At 42.8% G+C, this 21941-nt stretch overlaps 1 pseudogene; it reads left to right on the top strand.

Annotated features, from left to right (window-relative positions):
• Positions 1 to 800: 800 nt before the first annotated feature.
• LOC119852206 lies at positions 801 to 6453 on the top strand (annotated as a pseudogene).
• Positions 6454 to 21941: the final 15488 nt, after the last annotated feature.

The following is a 21941-nucleotide window of genomic DNA, read 5'->3' as shown; positions in this document are numbered from 1 at the left end:
TCAGACTAGATTATCATAATGATCCCTTCTGGCCTTAAAAATCTATAGTCCCTAAAAATTGTACTGTCAAAGAGTAGGAAGAGGGAGGCTGAAGGAGATAATGATGGAAGCAACAAAGGGAAAGAGAGGCTTGTGAAGGGGACTAGCAGGGAGGAATAAGGTGGGACCTAGGGGTTAAGCAGTGTGAGGGAAGTGAAAGTTACAACCCATGAAAATCCCAAGAGGACTCAGGAGGCTGAAGATCCAAAGGCTAGCTCCCTGGTTTGGCTGGAGTTTTCCTCTTCAGCTTTCACTCTGTCACCTTCCACAATACCTGTCATCTTCCCAAAAAGCTAAACTACTACTTTCTGGAAACATGTTAGCAGAGTATTGCAGCAACCATGGAAAAGGAAACCAACAAAAACATTGTCATATTATTAGAAGCGGACATCTAGCAGCTTCAATGGAACAGCAGCTGATATATTGGCAACATGAGAATGTCCCTTGAGGAGGAGACAGTTTTGGTTCTTTAGCCTTGTCTTTGACATCTGGTGCTTCACACCAGGGTTTACACAAAAGTGAGTGAAAAGCAACATCACCTAATCTGTGATAATCTGTCTTTCCTAAATTTTAGTTGCTCTTCTAAGAAACAGAAAAGTCCCAATATTTTTATGATTCTCTCTAGACAAGACCAAAGTGATGAAGGAACTTGCAGAAGTCCTAGGCAAAGTGGACAGGACAGGGAGGTACCAGAGACTTGGACATGGGGAGTCACACACAGTGGGTAGAGCAGGAATTAGTAACCAGGAGTCAGAGGCCAGATGCCAGAGTTGGACTCAGAAGTCAGTGTTGCTACCAGAAGTGAGGCTGGGAAAATGCAGGCACAGACGCTGCTGTGGCAATACACAAATACTCTGGCCACTGAACTGCTGCTGGACTTAAGAGCTGGTCTGCTGGCTCTTTCCACCAGTCAGATGGCATACCCAATCCTGCAGCCTATTACATGCCAGCTGTACTCGTTAGGTCAGCCAGAGCCTGTGGTCCTGCCGCAGGCCCTGATTCTTGAGAGGTATGCTACACATATCCTGAGTATGGCCATGTGAAGAGCCTTGTACAGAAGAACAAGAAGATTAATTCTGAAGTTAACACTATAGGGAGCCTATTAAATTACTCAGATTTGGGGGAGTTATGAGGTACAAATCAGAAAACTGATTTTCAGCAACTGTTTTTAAATGGAGTGGAGAGAGGTGAAGGTAATGTTGACTTCTAACAGCTCACATCAGCAACATGGTTGTGAAGGGGACAGCCCTGCCTCCTGATCTCCGATTGCCACCACACCTCTCCACATCCCCAAAATCACTGTTTGTTAGAGAGCAGGCAGGAAATCCTGTCCCCACTGCCTGTTCTTCCTCCACTGGAGGGTAGGATTGACACTCCAGAATGGGACTTGTAATTGGTTTCAGGCTACCTGTCCAGCTCTGGTCCAGATACCCTAGAAAAGAGGCCTGCATTGCCAAGAGGAGACCACACAGCAAAGGCTATAGGTGGTGGGAGGTGCAAGTTGCTGTCTACAAGGTCCGAGCAGGCCCAGATTCAGCCTTTGCTTTCCTGGTTATAAAAAATTGATTGGAGGCCATAAATTATTCAGCTACACCTTAAGCAGATGCAGCATGCCTGGTGCGTGTGCCTTTAGTAAGCTGAAAGCAAGGGGAAGCGAGCTAATGGCCTGCTTCAAGCATGCATGGCAGCCTACCAGTAATTTAGCATTTATAAAGCATTTTTAATCCTAATGCACAGCTCTCAAAGCATCTACTATTGTAAATAAGTATCATTATCCCCACTTCACAGAGAGGCAAGATACTTAACCTCTCTGCAGCTCAATTTCCCCAAGGTTAGTCACTGAGCCAGTGTCTGAGCTGGGAATAGCAGCCACCAGTACCCCATATCCAGTCCACTGGAATTGTTCTCTTTAAATACTCTGAATGTTTTTCACGCTTAAAAATAACAAGCTATATATAGGTTCTCTGGTAGCAGCTTAATTACATGAATTCCAAGTAACAGAATATGGAAGTGCAAAAATGCCCTGCTTCATCTTTTAAGGCAAAAAATGTAACAGATTTCTTTCTCTTACCAGTACCAGACCTGCTGTCTCTTCAGTAAAAGAAGAAAGAATTCAATTTTGATTTTACCTGATCACTCCAGGGGGTCTATTCTCCCCTGCAGAATACAACTAACTCCCATTGGAGGCATATTAGAGTGTCAGTGGTAACCCGTCTTATCCTGCAGGGATACAATTCAGTTCAGCTTTTTCTCCATTGATTATGCTGCTCTTTTTCTGGAGGCATCCAGAAACAGGATGAGCTGGCACACACCAACCGAGAATCTGCCCTCCTAAGTCTAATGCAACACAGCCATTTGGTCTCGCTCTTGTAGAAAAAACTGTTTCATACTGGTTTTACACCTCCCATCACAGTTTTTAAAGTGAGACTAATCAAGTCAAATTTGGGTCAAAAATGTAATCAATATTAAAGGTAAAATGAGAATAAAATTATTTTAATTTTTGTTATGTCATTAAAGTTGCCTGTGCCTTTACTGAAGTGTAGGATATATTTATCATTACTTTCATACATTTAGTGCCTGGAGAAAAGTATCTGACATGCATATATTTTTGTTAATTTAATTCTACAAAATATTCAAGTTAACCAAAGGAATTTCAAGAGGCTTCTCTTTTCTGTCACCGTGGAGAGAAACAAAACCAAAACAGTGTCTTATCTTGACCAGGACATCTCCTTTGTGTAAAATATCAGTTTGGTACAAATGCATTAGGAAAAGACCCGACTGTGACAAGGAATGATAGGGTTGTGTTATGAGATCGATAAATCTAGGTGTAAAGTGGGTTTTTTCACCCTCTCAAGAAAAATGTCTGCATAAACATATGCAAAGAATTCTAGAAATATTCTTTTTTAAAAGACTTTTATAGTCACTCTAAAAATGCCATTCAGAAAAGCCTCTGGAACAAACATGTAATTGAAAATCTTTTAAACCTTTGTATACTTCTTAAATGTTGAAATGACAAATTGTTTTGAATGTCATGTTTGCAAGTATTTGTACCTAAGTACAGAAGCATCTAATATCATTGCTATTTAAATGGTAAAATGCTTTGTATACCAACATGGAATCTAATAATCTTCTAAACAAATTATTGATTTAAGAAGCCATTTAAATATAGAACATTTATATTAAATGGGTATGAATTAATTACTGGCAGTGCTCAAACACCCAACTCAGAAAGACAAAGAGAATCATCATTCCAAAAATTGTTATAAAGAATCAACAACTTCTTTAATAACTATTTAAGCTGAAGACTCTCTTTAAGGGTTATTGAATTTTAAAAAGATTGTTTTGAGAACTAAAAACAACTCTCTATAAAGAATAGGTGTGTTTGGACTTTTTGAAAACGGAATTTCATTTTCTCTTGAGCGCTAATAAAACTATAGAAATACCTCAAATTGACTGAATAAAAAGCATCAAACTCTAACTTTAAAGATGCCACAAAAACAATAGAAATAACCATCAAGGAAGAAGTACAACCTTAATACATATAAGCATTAACAAACTACATGTTTATAAGATGCAGTAGCTCCTAAAGACAACCCATGAAGTACTGAGCCAATGAAAGAGTGACAGCAGCCTATTTGAATTTAAACAAGCCTGAAAGAGGAGCATTTTCTTATAATTTAACAGAAATAGAAAGAAGAGCATACAATACTGTGAGGTGATCACCCCACACATAAACAGCAAGCACTCCACAACTCATTCTGTCTCTACAAGCAAGCCATTATGGACTGCTAAGAAAAACCGAGAAGACTTGAGAAGAAACCAACCCTTGGAAAACTTTCCCATACCTTCAACATGGATTGGTGTATTTTGTCAATGGATCTGACATTGGTCATTGCATTCATGCATTCTTTTAGCTTTTTTAATACATGTCTTATAAGATGATGCTTTCCTTAAAATTCCATCTGCTTGAGTCAGACAACTGCATGAGAATTTTAACACTCCGTAAAGTTTCTATCCTGCATGGTTGTGCAGAAAAGCTTGAAAATGTGAAGCAAGTGTACCTAAGAGTCTCAGAAATCAGAAGGCAAATAAAAAGAACCCTAGACCAATTTTTAAAATGTGGTTGTTTTTAAGGAAATCTCAACTTTGAGGGCATTATTCATGATATCTGTGCTCTTTAGATTGGTGATATTACAATGTTGGTGGCAGGATCCCAGTCTAGGTAAATCCTTGGCCTGGTTGGGTTTTGTATATGGGGCAACTTCAATGGTAGGATTCTTTTCTTCCTAAGAGGAGCTACCAAAGAGTAGTTCTGGCTGTAAGCTAGGTGTGCTTAAGCCTTCTGGACTGTAGTCAGCAGTGCTTCTTGTGACTCATGTCTTTAGAATAAACTACCTTTTTTTCCATAAAGCCAGTTACAGTACATATCACTAAAACCTCTGCCTTTGCAAGGGATATCGAAAGAGGCAGCTTTTTCATCCTGCCAAGAAAAATGTCTAAGTAAACCTATACAAAGATATACTTAAGCCACTGTACAAGTGTGACAGATATGTCTCCATTGGTCTTGTCTAAATCTCTCTCTAGTCCTATTACTGTAAGCGGGATGACATAGCTCTGAGTCACTTCATTGAGTTCTTTGAGGAGCAGTCCCAGGAGTAGAGGAAGCAAGCAGAGGCATTCCTGAAATACCAGAACAAGCGAGGGGAGCGCATCATCCTGCAGGACATCAAGGTGGTCTCCCAAGGAAAGGGAACTGGGTTTGAAGTCAGGGATATTATTCTTCAGGACAATAGAACATGACAACAGATGTGCTCTGGGAAATGCTCAGTGAGAAGACTAGCTCCCCTCTTGCCTGTGTCTCGGGAGCAGAAGATCCTGGTGTGCTGATACCATCCCTTAAGTGCCCTGGCAGAGGGGCCTGTGCAGGTGGGATGTGTGGCAGAGCTCCTGTCACCCCCATCCCTCCCCTCTGTGAGCACTAAATTCACTGAATCCTCATTACAAAGTTCAAAATAACCTCTAGCCATTAATCCTTGAGATACTGAGGTGAGTAACAGCAGAAAACAGCGTTCTAAGGACCAGGCTGCATGCTATGAGTGGGTTTTTGCAGCTGAGAGAGACTTCATGTTCAGAGTAGAAACCCAAAATGCATTCTCACTATTGCAAAACCTTCTTCACCATGCTTTACAGATGGTGGGTCTTGGCACTTAGGAGGCTGGCTGGTACTGGAGAGATCCTGGTAGCAGAAAGATGGGTTCATTCTGGGAACTAATTGGGTGGGTTGGCAAGAGATTGCATTTGGGAAGGTTTGGCTCACGCAGAGAGCGAGGCAATTGGCCTTTCAAGAAGGGTTAGGGGCTTAGGTGCTTGTGATCCTCACTGTAGCTTGGTGAGAGCTTATATCTGTAACAAGGATGGCCCTCCTCCTAGTTCAGAAGGGGAGTGGAATGAGTATGTAGAGCTGGATGGGGTCTGATCTCTGGCTTCAAGGTCTCAGTATGTCCATGATTAGGTTTGTACAGAAGCCAGAGCATAATGTGTGAGGTAATGGTCTAGAGGCCGTACAATCAGCTCTGCAGCTGGAGAAGAGATTGAAACAGTCCCTGCTGGACCTGCACAAACTGGCAATAGAGAAGAGAGACCCTCGTGTGAGTGTAATGGGGACATAGAAAGGGTTGAGAGTATACCTAGCATTCATATCTGGCGTTGCTGCTCAGAGGAGAGACAGACACTTGCCCTCAGTTCCAGACAGCTCTACACTGAGTAAAGGAAGCCCTCAGGATTTAAACGGTGTGTAGCTCTCTCATCCCACAAGGAGAGTTGGGTTGTAAGGATGGCTCTTCAGACAGTGAAGGGGGCACCTGTCCCTTTCATAGACTACTTCCAGGCATGTCATGAATTTCCAGTACTTCCTTTTCTGGAACTCCTGGCATGAAAGGGTAACTTGCTGATTCTCCCTATGGAGTAAGGATTCCTGACATGTTGATATCTTGAACACTGGCAGCTCGTCACCTTCATTCTCCTTGTGTCAAATACCCTTCACAGTTGTGTGGCCACTGAGGATCCTGGGTGGCTTAAAGTGGTATTTGTTTACCTTTGAAATTAGAGGAGGGGAATTCTCTAGACTTTTTCCTTGAGGAGACGGCAGTTGACCCTTGGTCTTCCCCTCCCATTTATTTAGCCTCTTCATCCAAGCCCTGTTACATCCGGGGCATGTCAGAACACGAGCCAGGCATTCACCCTAAAATTATCTTGCAGCTCTCTGGCTTTCTGGAGTCCCATTACCTGGATAAACATGTGACAGCTTTCGAACATCTGGGAGACCAGATCACCAACCTGAAGTGTCTAGGAGCAGCTCAGAAAGGCATGAGAGAGTATCTGTTTGACAAGCATGCACTGGGAAAAAGCAGCTAAACTTCCCACTACAGACAGAGATTACTGTGATGACCCATGAGGCTCCTTTAGCTTGCAGAGTATAGCACAAATATGTAACCAAACTGAAAATACTATAAATAAACTCTGCTGTTAACTCCAGCTGGAAGTCAGGTTTCTGTTTATGTTGGGGGCTATCTTAAAGAGTAACTGGGGGGAGTAGGGAGGAAAGAGACTTCTCTGGAGATCTCTGCAGAGAATAAACATCTGAATCTGCCAAAGACTGCACTAAGGATAGGATTTGGAAGATGGAACTACAGATTTGATTTATTTAGGGGGTAGGAGGAGGACAGGGAATGCTGAGGTTGGAGGAATGGGATAAAATGTGGCAGGATTAAATGCTAAAGGAGAGCTGAGGAGTACTTCAGAATGGAATTGACTGCATGAGTGGAGGAAAGAGTAGATCGGAATTGATAAGAGGTGATGAGTAGCTTAATGAAGTGGGGTGGAACCACAGATGAGACTGTGAAGCCCAAAAAACCCAGGGGGAGAGAATAGCCTGTGTAAAAGAGAATCCGGATAAGGGCTGTAGGTGGCAGAGAGACTGAGGGAGGGGTGTGGTAGAAGAAAATAAAGAATGAGTGTATTACTGTCTCTCCATCCCAAACCTCTCCCTCGCCGTAGGTACAGGAAGATCTCAATGCATATATTAATCTAAAAGTCTGCAAGGACAGACTATCATAATGGCCCCTTCTGGTCTCAGAGTCTATGGATGTGCCTACATGAAGTTGGGAGGCCTGATTCCCAGCACAGGTAGGATGCACTACCTCACCTAGGGCTAGTGTATTAAAAACAGCAGTGTGGATGTTGTGCCCTGGGCAGCAGCTCAGGCTAGCTGCCTGAGCTCTAGCCCATGAGATCAGGAGGCTTGGCTGTGCAGTGTTAGCCTGAGCCTCTGCCAGTGCAGCAATATCCACAACACAGTTTTTAACACACTAGCTTAAGCTGAGCCTAGCCCAAATCTGTCTGCCTGAGCTGGGAATCACACCTCTCAGCTACAGTACAGATACACCCTCAGAATCTTCCTGCTTCCCCATGCCTGGAACAGCTTTCTGAATGCAGTACTCCATCCAGCCTCACTCTCCTCTTTGCAAACTCACTCCTCTCAATAAGCCTTTCACCACTCAGTTCATCTCACCTCTCTTGCCTGGCCTTCCAATCATTTTACACTGGTTCACATTCAGTTTAATAAAATATTGTTACCTAAAACTCTTAATGCAGAACTGCTGAGTCACACTGCCTCATTCAGGCTCACCTATGCCAGCAGCAGCCTCTAAACAAGTGGTGGCTGTTGTACTACAAGTGTGACAACCTAACATCAGGGTGGATCCTGGTTGGTACAATTGCTTTCCCCTGCTGATTCCTATAGGGAAGAGCATTGTTAGCTTGTGGGCAGGGCATTATGAGCAGAGACCATACACTAAATGGTACATTTGCTAAGCATTCTTACCACTGCTTTCTAGGTTTGGTGACTTGTGGGATGCTGCTGCCTTCACCCTTGCACAGAGTTGCCAGCAGTGAATGCCCGGTACCCTAAGTAACATCAGGAGAAATCAGAGTAACCTGTGGCTGAACATGCCCTTTGGCTATACCTGCCTCCTGAAGACATATATGTTTACTGAGGGGAAGGAATAGGTCTTTGTGTACTTCTGAGAAGCACTGTGCACATCTAAACACAACAAAATTACTATTGTATTGGACACTTTCATAAAATAACCCCCAAACTCTCCATTTGACTTTTGAGCATAAATACCAGATTAAAAGCATGCACGCTGCCCTCCTTTGGCTGACTGGAGTCTGTTTCTAGAAATCAGTGTTTAGTTATACATGTATAAACCACCCTATTACCAAAACTGTGTGGTTAAGCCAAGCCGTTAGCTGTGCAGCTTCTAGCAAGAACTTCCATATATAGGTCAGAGGTTGCTGTGAAAATAGGCAGCTGCCTGGGGCAGCTGGGTCAAATCTGAGTGTATGGAATGGAGGTCTTATACATGGAGTGATAGGGTCACTCAGGTTTGATCCAGCCAGGTGACTTTGGAGTGATGGCGGTGGAAATGGCACAGTGAAGTTTTGCATAGGGTAGCAGATTGTCTTGAGCGGCCTTTGTCCATATTCAGAATGATCTGGCAGCTGAGTCCACCTCAGATCTACAAATCTCATTTTCTTTTATGCCACTTGCTTTGAAAATGGCCAGCAGAGAGGCCCCATTTTAATGTTCTGTGAAGTCCACTCGGGGAAAGAATGTTCAATATGGAAATTAGTACGTACAACAAATAGCTACCAGACTATAAGTGTGATTGGATGAAATGAAACCTCTGTGAGGCTTCATTAGTTCAGTATACACACTACAGCAGCAGCTGTGCTTTCTAATCACATGTTACTAAACTGATTCCTTTAATGAAAGCCAAGACAACAAAGAACTAGAGCTACTACTATACAGTTTAGTATGTGGGCCTTGAACTGCTGTATGCTAGCATCAGTAACAGAGAATAGCTGAAGTTACTGCAGAAGATATGATTGGCCATGTTCAGCCACCCCAATATAATTTGAGTAATTGGTAAATCAGAAAAAGAAAAGGAGTACTTGTGGCACCTTAGAGACTAACAAATTTATTAGAGCATAAGCTTTTGTGAGCTACAGCTCACTTCATCGGATGCATTTGGTGGAAAAAACAGAGGGGAGATTGATATACACACACAGAGAACATGAAACAATGGGTTTATCATACACATTGTAAGGAGAGTGATCACTTAAGAAAGCCATTACCAGCAGCAGGGGGGGAAAGGAGGAAAACCTTTCATGGTGACAAGCAAGGTAGGCTATTTCCAGCAGTTAACAAGAATATCTGAGGAACAGTGGGCGGTGAGGTGGGGTGGGGGGGAGAAATAACATGGGGAAATAGTTTTACTTTGTGTAATGAGTCATCCATTCCCAGTCTCTATTCAAGCCTAAATTAATTGTATCCAGTTTGCAAATTAATTCCAATTCAGCAGTCTCTCATTGGAGTCTGTTTTTGAAGCTTTTTTGTTGAAGGATAGCCACTCTTAAGTCTGTAATCAAGTGACCAGAGAGATTGAAGTGTTCTCCAACTGGTTTTTGAATGTTATCATTCTTGATGTCTGATTTGTGTCCATTCATTCTTTTACATAGAGACTGTCCAGTTTGACCAATGTACATGGCAGAGGGGCATTGCTGGCACATGATGGCATATATCACATTGGTAGATGCGCAGGTGAACGAGCCTCTGATAGTGTGGCTGATGTGATTAGGCCCTATGATGGTGTCCCTGAATAGATATGTGGACAGAGTTAGCAATGGGCTTTGTTGCAAGGATAGGTTCCTGGGTTGGTGGTTCTGTTGTGTGGTGTGTGGTTGCTGGTGAGTATTTGCTTCAGGTTGGGGGGCTGTCTGTAAGCAAGGACTGGCCTGTCTCCCAAGATCTGTGAGAGTGATGGGTCGTCCTTCAGGATAGGTTGTAGATCCTTGATGATGCGTTGGAGAAGTTTTAGTTGGGGGCTGAAGATGATGGCTAGTGGCATTCTGTTCTTTTCTTTGTTGGGCCTGTCCTGTAGTAGTTGACTTCTGGGTACTCTTCTGGCTCTGTCAATCTGTTTCTTCACTTCAGCAGGTGGGTATTGTAGTTGTAGGAATGCATGATAGAGATCTTGTAGGTGTTTGACGACTACAGCTGCTACTCTGAAACCTGGTAAATCAGAGGATCTGCCAATTCACAGATAGCATGGGCACTTGCTAGTATGATCATCTTATCCACTGACTTCATTTCTGAGAAAAGATTTACAGCAAATCAGTTTACATGTTCTTAGTCTACTTCTTGAATATTCTGTTATGCACAATCCCTTTATTTTATTGAATCCCATAATGTTACATGGCACCACAATCTACTATATATGGCATGGATTGCCATTGAAATAAAATTTTTTATCATGGAAGAAACTCATGACATTTTTTTCAGCTATATTACCCTAGGCTGTAATCTCATCCACGGTCATCATTTGGACATTCAGTTTGAAAGTACATGGCTGGTCTCTGTGTATGGAAAGACAGTACACCTTTCTTAGGGAAAAAATGTACCAGTTTACACCAAATATACTTCCACAAGCATATCTCATTTGCCTAATCAGATTAGGCAATGTGTTGCCAAGTTTTACTGTGAATTTTGTTATATAAGGTGTTTTTCTTAACCTGGACTCAAGATATTATGTGAGAATATCAGTTTTCATTTAAAAAGAAGTTTCTAGCCCTTTTGGTTTCAGAGGGAAACTTGAAAAGATGACCCCGATGTCACCTTTGGAATCAAAAACCAGAATGCAAAGAAAAAAGCTCAATCTCACAGCTTTTTGGGTACTGACTTGTGATTTTTGAACACATAGAAGTGGCAGTACTGTAATCAGGTTGATAGATATTCTGATTTGTTATTTCATGAGCAGCCAGATGATATTTAATCCGTTCAGATGCCTGCAGGGCAGCATTGTGCAATAGAGTGCCATCATGAATCAAATGTTGCTACCAAGCACAAGTAAGCAAATAACTTTCCCTTTTCCTTCCACCTTCACTTCAATTTCTTGATAAATACATTAAATGCTTTTTATATACTGTAAATAATCCTATGTTACTGGACCATGCTGCCAAAATCACCTTGATTATAATCCAGAATATCGTACAAAATCCCTGCTATTCTAGTAGGGTTTTGTGTTTTTTATTTTCTTTTTGCCAGTAAAGGTCACAATAACTGAGTTATAGTGAGTGTGTGTTCCTACTGCCCCTACACAGCAGCTGTTGTGCGTTAATACTCCACTGAAATCCAAGGGAATGTGAGCAACTACCTATGTACATTAATCAGCACAGCAGCTGTGTTCAGCCTAGATGTACCTGGAACATTCGGCAGCCGTCAAGTGGTTCATGCCAGTGTAGGTAATGTAATTGTGACGAGGTAACGGATATCAGAGCCACCTAAAACAGGGAGCCATCAAATAAAATCATTTGAGTGGCTGCAATGGATAGTACATTTGATTAGTAATGATGTTCGTGTGTAATTTTACCCTGAAGAAAGCAGCATGGCCAAACTATTAGCTAGCACTTGTGAAATATGAACAGAAGTTTTTGTTATCACCCTGAATACGTGACTAGATTTATCCTTGTTGAAATCTATTGTAGCTCAATGTATACTAGATGGATTACCAAGCGTTTTATGTTATTCATTAGCCCTTCTAGAGGAACCATTTCCTTATGGTTAGATTTCATTCAACAAAGATTGAAACACTGAAGTCTTGGTAAAGTTCTAAATGCATATTACATGTATTGTATTGGCATAAAGCTCCAGTAAAGATCAGGGCCCCACTCTGCTAGATGCTGTACAAACACTTTGGGTCATCTACACACCAAGCAGGAGGTGTGATTTCAGTACAGAGGCATACCGGAGCAAGTTTTGATCTAGTTTGCTAAAAATAGCGGTGAAGCTACAGCAGCATGGTCAGCAACACAGGCTATGTTCCCGAATGCTTGGGTGGGCTTATATTCAGGTAGCTAGCCCATGCTGCTGCTGCTTCACTTCTATTTTTAGTGAGCTAGCTAGATCAAAGCTAATTCGTGTATGCCTCCACATGTTGCAAGTCACACTTTCGATTGAAGTGTAGACTACCTATAATCAGAGACTGTCCTTGCCCAAAGGAGCTTACAGTCTAAATATATGACAAAGGAAGTAGTATACACTTAATTTGTCTGTACCTCAGCATACTATCTGTTAAATGTGAACTGCCTTCATTCGCACAGCAACTCTGTGGAAGTGCTGAGAACTGAATCCTGATTTCCTAGGTCTCAAGCCAGTGTCTTAGCTGCAAGTAAATCTATGCTCTCCTTGGTGGGGATAATAAAAATCAGAACTATAGGAAAGAGATATATTTGCAAACATTAAATTGACTAAACATTATGAACTTGCTTGGGCAGTCTTTGAGTTCTTTTTCATACATTTTTTCTGAGTTTACATACATGTAGATTTTTTGCTAGCACCAAAGAAAACACAGTTCTTGTGGCCAATCATGAAACTGCACAAACATATGAAAGTTCAAGATGGAATTTTCCACTTGACCATCTTGAAATCACCTTGATTCCCCATCTGGGTTGTAGAAGTCATCCTATCAAAAAGTAGAAATGATACAAAAATGACAGCTCAAATTCCTTAGAAATACCTATGCAGCTTATTCCGCAGGGTGAAACTGAAAAAAAGTCTACAATGATGCTTTTTCAGACTATACCTATAGGGTTTCCCTCCCATCCCCATGGAAAAGCCAGTGGTTCTATTCCCAAAAACCATATCCTGGATCTCAGGATATGTATGCTTTGTATAGACAAGAAAGATCCTGGCACACTCTTCATAATTATAAGGATTTGCCCTGGTGTCCTTTGTCCAAATCCTCTCCTTACCACTGCTGTGTTATCATCTGGTTGATTACTTCCCTCTAGAGTATGTCAGCATTGTATGTGTGCAGGGGCATATTGTGGCTGGCCCTGTGAGTTGAATGGAGATGTAGTCCTGGGACCTTCTCTCTTTTTCATGTGTGAATGCAGGCTTGTGCAAGACTAGTGCTGCCCGTACTGCTTACCTTCCCTACAGGTTACAGTGAGAATGGGACTGTGACGTTCCAAGTACCTCCCACTTCATTGGCCAGGAGAGCTGATAAAGAGGGGAGAGCATGCTGCACCTTTCACTGAGTGCCAGAGCGCAGCAAGAAATTCCCAGGGACCAGAATATATCCTTGGGATTCCTTCTTACAGCAGAGCCCTCCTTCATCCTATCTATAGCAACATGGGTCATGACTTTAATCCACAGAGCTCTGTCCTTGGTCCCTTTCTCTCTGTATATACCTTATCTCTAGACAATGTCATCCACAAACAAAAATTCAACCATCAGTTCTATGCTGATGATTCACAGATCTCTCTACTCCTGACCTGTCTCCCTGCGTCCCAAGCGAAAATCTCAGCCTGTCTCTCTAACATCTTGTAGATGTCTAGACACCAACTCAAGATCAACATGGCTAAAACAGAGCTCTTAATATTCCCCTGCCCCCATACCCTCCCCGACACCTCCTTTCTTGATCACGATGGACAACACCACCATCTTCCTTATCACACAGGCCCATAACCTGGGTGTCATCTTCAATTCGGACCACTCTGTAGGTCCTCCCATCAAGGCTATGTCTAAATCTTGCCCATTCTTTCTGCACATGGCCTTTCCTATCCATCCATTCTGCTAAGGTCTCATTCAGGCTGTCCTCAACATCTTCTCTCTGGCTGTGACAAACACAATCTCACCTTGCTCATATCCATCCATTTATTGCTGCTGCAAAGATCATTTTCCTAGCCCATTGCTTTGATCATGTCACTCCTCTCTTTAAATCCCTTCACTGGCTCCTTCTCTATTGCATCAAACATATAAGGTGCTTGTCTTCACTTTCAAGGCCCTTCACAATATAACCCCAACCTATCATTTCTCATTCGTTATCGAGATGCTGGCTCCCCACCTCCACTCAGCCCATGTTCTCAGTGTTCATTGCCCACCGGTTAAATTTTCAAACAAGCACCTCCATGCTTTCTCCCCTGCTTCCCCTCAGGCTTTACAGAGATGAGCTCCTTTTAAATATCCACGAAGATACCTCATCCTCATTCAAATTGCTCCTTAAAACTCTCCTTTGCTGTGATTTGAAAACTTGACGAGGGTTAGGATATTGGTGTGTTAAGACTACTGCCTATCATGCTGACTAATACTGTCTCATTGTTTCGCTGTACTGACCTGTCAGTCTATCTGTTGTCTCTGGTCCTATACTTGGATTGTAAACTCTTTGGAGGAGGGAGCATCTTTTTGTTCCATATTTCTACACCATCCAGCATAACAGGATCCTGGTCCATGCTTTGGGGCTTGTGACCAGGTGTATAAATCCTGCACTGATACCAGAGAAACTCCATTTTGTTTCCCTGGCTTCCATTTTAAATAAGCAAGAGTCACTCCACCATTAGATGGAAGCTACAGGTCACGTAGCATTGCAGGTCACATAGCATTCAGACGAACTGAATTGGTGGGGAAAAGGATGGTAACAGTAGATCGTAACACTGAGGACAATAAGGGTGGCAGCTAGAAACAAGACTAAAAATAGAACTGACCATTTGGAATGTGTTGGCATGCATCCAAGAAATGTTGCCAGCTGGCATGAATCCAAAAAAAATGATCTGACAGAAGGATATAAGTAGAAGTGTCTGGACGGTTCTGCCAAGATGGTCTGAAGGTTAGTGTGTCCGTGGGAAGTTGAGAGAGTCAGAGCTGAAGAAGCAGAGAGCTGAGAGCTGACAGACCAGTAGGTAAGCATCAGCACAGGGAATCCTGCCACTGGAGCAGAGAGAGGAGAGACAAGGAGAGAGAGCGCGGAGGAGAGACAGCACAGTGAAGTCAGCAGACAGGGTAAACTTGTCAGTTATAGTTATAGAATAGTATCGTGTTATTTTATACTATAGTGGGTGGGGAGGGTTAATAAAGATGTAGGAATGTGTGTTTATTGTAGCAGGAATTTATATTCCTAAGACTTAAGGTACATTAAAAACTGCTGTCAGTGACCTGTGAAAAACTGGCCATTTGTAACAGGGCACAGCCACCTAGGGTCATCTCAACTGTATGTTATTGCAGAGTGAGGTGCTCTTTAATTTGCAAGAATGGATTTGTTATATTGTTATTTTATTTTATATATATATATATATATATATATATAGACAAAGAATACTGCTAGTGTCAATCATTTATTTATCAGAAGGCTGTATCCATGTCCTCCAGGTATTTCCTTAGCCACCCTGGAGACCCATACCTAATGAGAACTGATTAGTTCTATATTTTCAGGGTAACCAGTGATAAAGGGGTTAAATTCTGATCTTGCTTACCTGTTTAAGCGTGGCTCTTGCTAGCAAGGAAATTGTACTGGAACCCTGACCCTCATGGGAAAAGATTTATTTACAACGGTAACCATATGTTCACTGGATTTAATTTGGAGTAACAAAGTACTTCACTTGATAGCATCAATAATTCTAAAATCTAAAAAGAAAAGGAGTACTTGTGGCACCTTAAAGACTAACAAATTTATTAGAGCATAAGCTTTCGTGAGCTACAGCTCACTTCATCGGATGCATTTGGTGGAAAAAACAGAGGAGAGATTTATATACACACACACAGAGAACATGAAACAATGGGTTTATCATACACACTGTAAGGAGAGTGATCACTTAAGATAAGCCATCACCAACAGCAGGGGGGGGAAGGAGGAAAACCTTTCATGGTGACAAGCAGGTAGGCTAATTCCAGCAGTTAACAAGAATATCAGAGGAACAGTGGGGGGTGGGGTGGGAGGGAGAAATACCATGGGGAAATAGTTTTACTTTGTGTAATGACTCATCCATTCCCAGTCTCTATTCAAGCCTAAGTTAATTGTATCCAGTTTGCAAATTAATTCCAATTCAGCAGTCTCTCGTTGGAGTCTGTTTTTGAAGCTTTTTTGTTGAAGTATAGCCACTCTTAGGTCTGTGATCGAGTGACCAGAGAGATTGAAGTGTTCTCCAACTGGTTTTTGAATGTTATAATTCTTGACGTCTGATTTGTGTCCATTCATTCTTTTACGTAGAGACTGTCCAGTTTGGCCAATGTACATGGCAGAGGGGCATTGCTGGCACATGATGGCATATATCACATTGGTAGATGCGCAGGTGAACGAGCCTTTGATAGTGTGGCTGATGTGATTAGGCCCTATGATGGTATCCCCTGAATAGATATGTGGACAGAGTTGGCAACGGGCTTTGTTGCAAGGATAGGTTCCTGGGTTAGTGGTTCTGTTGTGTGGTGTGTGGTTGCTGGTGAGTATTTGCTTCAGATTGGGGGGCTGTCTGTAAGCAAGGACTGGTCTGTCTCCCAAGATCTGAGAGAGCGATGGCTCGTCCTTCAGGATAGGTTGTAGATCCTTGATGATGCGTTGGAGGGGTTTTAGTTGGGGGCTGAAGGTGATGGCTAGTGGCGTTCTGTTGTTTTCTTTGTTGGGCCTGTCCTGTAGTAGGTGACTTCTGGGTACTCTTCTGGCTCTGTCAATCTGTTTCTTCACTTCAGCAGGTGTCAGGCATTGGCACCCTGACAGCAGGATTGTCTGGCTATGTAGACTCCCTCCTCAGGCCCTTCGTTACCAGCACTCCCAGCTATCTTCGAGACACCACCGATTTCCTGAGGAAACTACAGTCCATTGGTGATCTTCCTAAAAACACCATCCTAGCCACTATGGATGTAGAAGCCCTCTACACCAACATTCCACACAAAGATGGACTACAAGCCGTCAGGAACAGTATCCCCGATACTGTCACGGCTAACCTGGTGGCAGAACTTTGTGACTTTGTCCTGACCCATAACTATTTCACATTTGGTGACAATGTATACCTTCAAATCAGCGGCACTGCGATGGGTACCCGCATGGCCCCACAGTATGCCAACATTTTTATGGCTGACTTAGAACAACGCTTCCTCAGCTCTCGTTCCCTAATGCCCCTACTCTACTTGCGCTACATTGATGACATCTTCATCATCTGGACCCATGGAAAAGAAGCTCTTGAGGAATTCCACCATGATTTCAACAATTTCCATCCCACCATCAACCTCAGCCTGGACCAGTCCACACAAGAGATCCACTTCCTGGACACTACGGTGCTAATAAGCGATGGTCACATTAACACCACCCTATATCGGAAACCTACTGACCGCTATTCCTACCTACATGCCTCTAGCTTTCATCCAGATCATACCACTCGATCCATTGTCTACAGCCAAGCGCTACGATATAACCGCATTTGCTCCAACCCCTCAGACAGAGACAAACACCTACAAGATCTCTATCATGCATTCCTACAACTACAGTACCCACCTGCTGAAGTGAAGAAACAGATTGACAGAGCCAGAAGAGTACCCAGAAGTCACCTACTACAGGACAGGCCCAACAAAGAAAACAACAGAACGCCACTAGCCATCACCTTCAGCCCCCAACTAAAACCCCTCCAACGCATCATCAAGGATCTACAACCTATCCTGAAGGACGAGCCATCGCTCTCTCAGATCTTGGGAGACAGACCAGTCCTTGCTTACAGACAGCCCCCCAATCTGAAGCAAATACTCACCAGCAACCACACACCACACAACAGAACCACTAACCCAGGAACCTATCCTTGCAACAAAGCCCGTTGCCAACTCTGTCCACATATCTATTCAGGGGATACCATCATAGGGCCTAATCACATCAGCCACACTATCAAAGGCTCGTTCACCTGCGCATCTACCAATGTGATATATGCCATCATGTGCCAGCAATGCCCCTCTGCCATGTACATTGGCCAAACTGGACAGTCTCTACGTAAAAGAATGAATGGACACAAATCAGACGTCAAGAATTATAACATTCAAAAACCAGTTGGAGAACACTTCAATCTCTCTGGTCACTCGATCACAGACCTAAGAGTGGCTATACTTCAACAAAAAAGCTTCAAAAACAGACTCCAACGAGAGACTGCTGAATTGGAATTAATTTGCAAACTGGATACAATTAACTTAGGCTTGAATAGAGACTGGGAATGGATGAGTCATTACACAAAGTAAAACTATTTCCCCATGGTATTTCTCCCTCCCACCCCACCCCCCACTGTTCCTCTGATATTCTTGTTAACTGCTGGAATTAGCCTACCTGCTTGTCACCATGAAAGGTTTTCCTCCTTCCCCCCCCTGCTGTTGGTGATGGCTTATCTTAAGTGATCACTCTCCTTACAGTGTGTATGATAAACCCATTGTTTCATGTTCTCTGTGTGTGTGTATATAAATCTCTCCTCTGTTTTTTCCACCAAATGCATCCGATGAAGTGAGCTGTAGCTCACGAAAGCTTATGCTCTAATAAATTTGTTAGTCTTTAAGGTGCCACAAGTACTCCTTTTCTTTTTGCGAATACAGACTAACACGGCTGCTACTCTGAAACCTGTGATTATGCAAGGCACTGAATTTAGCCGTATAGAGTGGAAATCTGTCAACTTCATGAAAAAACTCGCACAGATACAGACAGACATCATCTTCCTCTCCAAATGCAAACAGATGGACATCATACCGAAAGGACTGAAGGTAAAAAATCCATTACAATCTACATACCACACAGACTATGCTGACAGCTTATGCCACACACTCTCAAGGAAACTGCGGAACCACCTGATCAACATCCTCTACAGCAAACAGGGAAAGATTAAGAATGAGCTCTCAAAACTGGATACTCTCATAAAGAACCAACCTTCCACACAAACTTCCTCGTGGCTGGACTTTACAAAAACTAGACAAGCCATTTACAAAACACACTTTGATTCTCTACAAAAGAAAAAGGACACTAAGCTATCTAAACTACTATATGCCACAAGGGGCCACAACAATGGTTCCCGTAACCCACCCAGCAATATTGTTAATCTATCCAACTATACTCTTAGCCCAGCGGAAGAATCTGTCCTATCTCGGGGCCTCTCCTTTTGCCCCTCCACCCCCACGAACATGATACAGTTCTGTGGTGACCTAGAATCCTATTTTCGACGTCTCAGACTCAAGGAATATTTCCAACACACCTCTGACCAACATATTAACCCACAGAGACCTTCCTGCCAACACTACAAAAAGAAGGATTCTAGGTGGACTCCTCCTGAAGGTCGAAACAGCAGCCTGGATTTCTACATAGACTGCTTCCGCCGACGTGCACGAGCTGAAATTGTGGAAAAGCAGCATCGCTTACCCCATAACCTCAGCCATGCAGAACACAGTGCCATCCACAGCCTCAGAAACAACTCTGACATCATAATCAAAAAGGCTGACAAAGGAGGTGCTGTCGTCATCATGAATAGGTCAGAGTATGAACAAGAGGCTACTAGGCAGCTCTCCAACATCACTTTCTACAAGCCATTACCCTCTGATCCCACTGAGAGTTACCAAAAGAAACTACAACATTTGCTCAAGAAACTCCCTGAAAAAGCACAAGAACAAATCCGCACAGACACACCCCTGGAGCCAGGACCTGGGGTATTCTATCTGCTACCCAAGATCCATAAACCTGGAAATCCTGGACGCCCCATCATCTCAGGCATTGGCACCCTGACAGCAGGATTGTCTGGCTATGTAGACTCCCTCCTCAGGCCCTTCGTTACCAGCACTCCCAGCTATCTTCGAGACACCACCGATTTCCTGAGGAAACTACAGTCCATTGGTGATCTTCCTAAAAACACCATCCTAGCCACTATGGATGTAGAAGCCCTCTACACCAACATTCCACACAAAGATGGACTACAAGCCGTCAGGAACAGTATCCCCGATACTGTCACGGCTAACCTGGTGGCAGAACTTTGTGACTTTGTCCTGACCCATAACTATTTCACATTTGGTGACAATGTATACCTTCAAATCAGCGGCACTGCGATGGGTACCCGCATGGCCCCACAGTATGCCAACATTTTTATGGCTGACTTAGAACAACGCTTCCTCAGCTCTCGTTCCCTAATGCCCCTACTCTACTTGCGCTACATTGATGACATCTTCATCATCTGGACCCATGGAAAAGAAGCTCTTGAGGAATTCCACCATGATTTCAACAATTTCCATCCCACCATCAACCTCAGCCTGGACCAGTCCACACAAGAGATCCACTTCCTGGACACTACGGTGCTAATAAGCGATGGTCACATTAACACCACCCTATATCGGAAACCTACTGACCGCTATTCCTACCTACATGCCTCTAGCTTTCATCCAGATCATACCACTCGATCCATTGTCTACAGCCAAGCGCTACGATATAACCGCATTTGCTCCAACCCCTCAGACAGAGACAAACACCTACAAGATCTCTATCATGCATTCCTACAACTACAGTACCCACCTGCTGAAGTGAAGAAACAGATTGACAGAGCCAGAAGAGTACCCAGAAGTCACCTACTACAGGACAGGCCCAACAAAGAAAACAACAGAACGCCACTAGCCATCACCTTCAGCCCCCAACTAAAACCCCTCCAACGCATCATCAAGGATCTACAACCTATCCTGAAGGACGAGCCATCGCTCTCTCAGATCTTGGGAGACAGACCAGTCCTTGCTTACAGACAGCCCCCCAATCTGAAGCAAATACTCACCAGCAACCACACACCACACAACAGAACCACTAACCCAGGAACCTATCCTTGCAACAAAGCCCGTTGCCAACTCTGTCCACATATCTATTCAGGGGATACCATCATAGGGCCTAATCACATCAGCCACACTATCAAAGGCTCGTTCACCTGCGCATCTACCAATGTGATATATGCCATCATGTGCCAGCAATGCCCCTCTGCCATGTACATTGGCCAAACTGGACAGTCTCTACGTAAAAGAATGAATGGACACAAATCAGACGTCAAGAATTATAACATTCAAAAACCAGTTGGAGAACACTTCAATCTCTCTGGTCACTCGATCACAGACCTAAGAGTGGCTATACTTCAACAAAAAAGCTTCAAAAACAGACTCCAACGAGAGACTGCTGAATTGGAATTAATTTGCAAACTGGATACAATTAACTTAGGCTTGAATAGAGACTGGGAATGGATGAGTCATTACACAAAGTAAAACTATTTCCCCATGGTATTTCTCCCTCCCACCCCACCCCCCACTGTTCCTCTGATATTCTTGTTAACTGCTGGAATTAGCCTACCTGCTTGTCACCATGAAAGGTTTTCCTCCTTCCCCCCCCTGCTGTTGGTGATGGCTTATCTTAAGTGATCACTCTCCTTACAGTGTGTATGATAAACCCATTGTTTCATGTTCTCTGTGTGTGTGTATATAAATCTCTCCTCTGTTTTTTCCACCAAATGCATCCGATGAAGTGAGCTGTAGCTCACGAAAGCTTATGCTCTAATAAATTTGTTAGTCTTTAAGGTGCCACAAGTACTCCTTTTCTTTTTGCGAATACAGACTAACACGGCTGCTACTCTGAAATCTAAAATCTAATTATCTGTTTTTCTGCTTTTAGCCTGTCATCAGTCTAGCTTTTTTTGTCATTTGTATCACTTTGAATAAACTTCAAAATTAATTTCCTTTAGCCATTTCATTATGTTTTTCTTATAAGACACTGGGATATAATCAGTTTTGATTATGTCATAAATTTCTCTTTTCTATTAGAGCAAGTAAGGCTGTAATCTAGTTTTATAAGGTAAGGCAAAATAATGTAATATTGGGGATTTTAAGGTCAAGAGGTGTCACTTTCACAATGATTAAATATTGAAATGGATTTTTATTGTTACCTAATTTAATATGAGACAAAATTAAGTGAGTCAGCTGAAGATGGATCAGCAAGGTTCTAGGTAATGACAGATCAGGTCTGTGTTTTGATATCAAATCT

Source organism: Dermochelys coriacea, chromosome 1, assembly GCF_009764565.3.
Source record: "Dermochelys coriacea isolate rDerCor1 chromosome 1, rDerCor1.pri.v4, whole genome shotgun sequence".
NCBI classification, from domain to species: domain Eukaryota; kingdom Metazoa; phylum Chordata; order Testudines; family Dermochelyidae; genus Dermochelys; species Dermochelys coriacea.
Note: the sequence above shows the minus strand (reverse complement) of the source record. Positions and strands in the feature narration are given on the sequence as shown.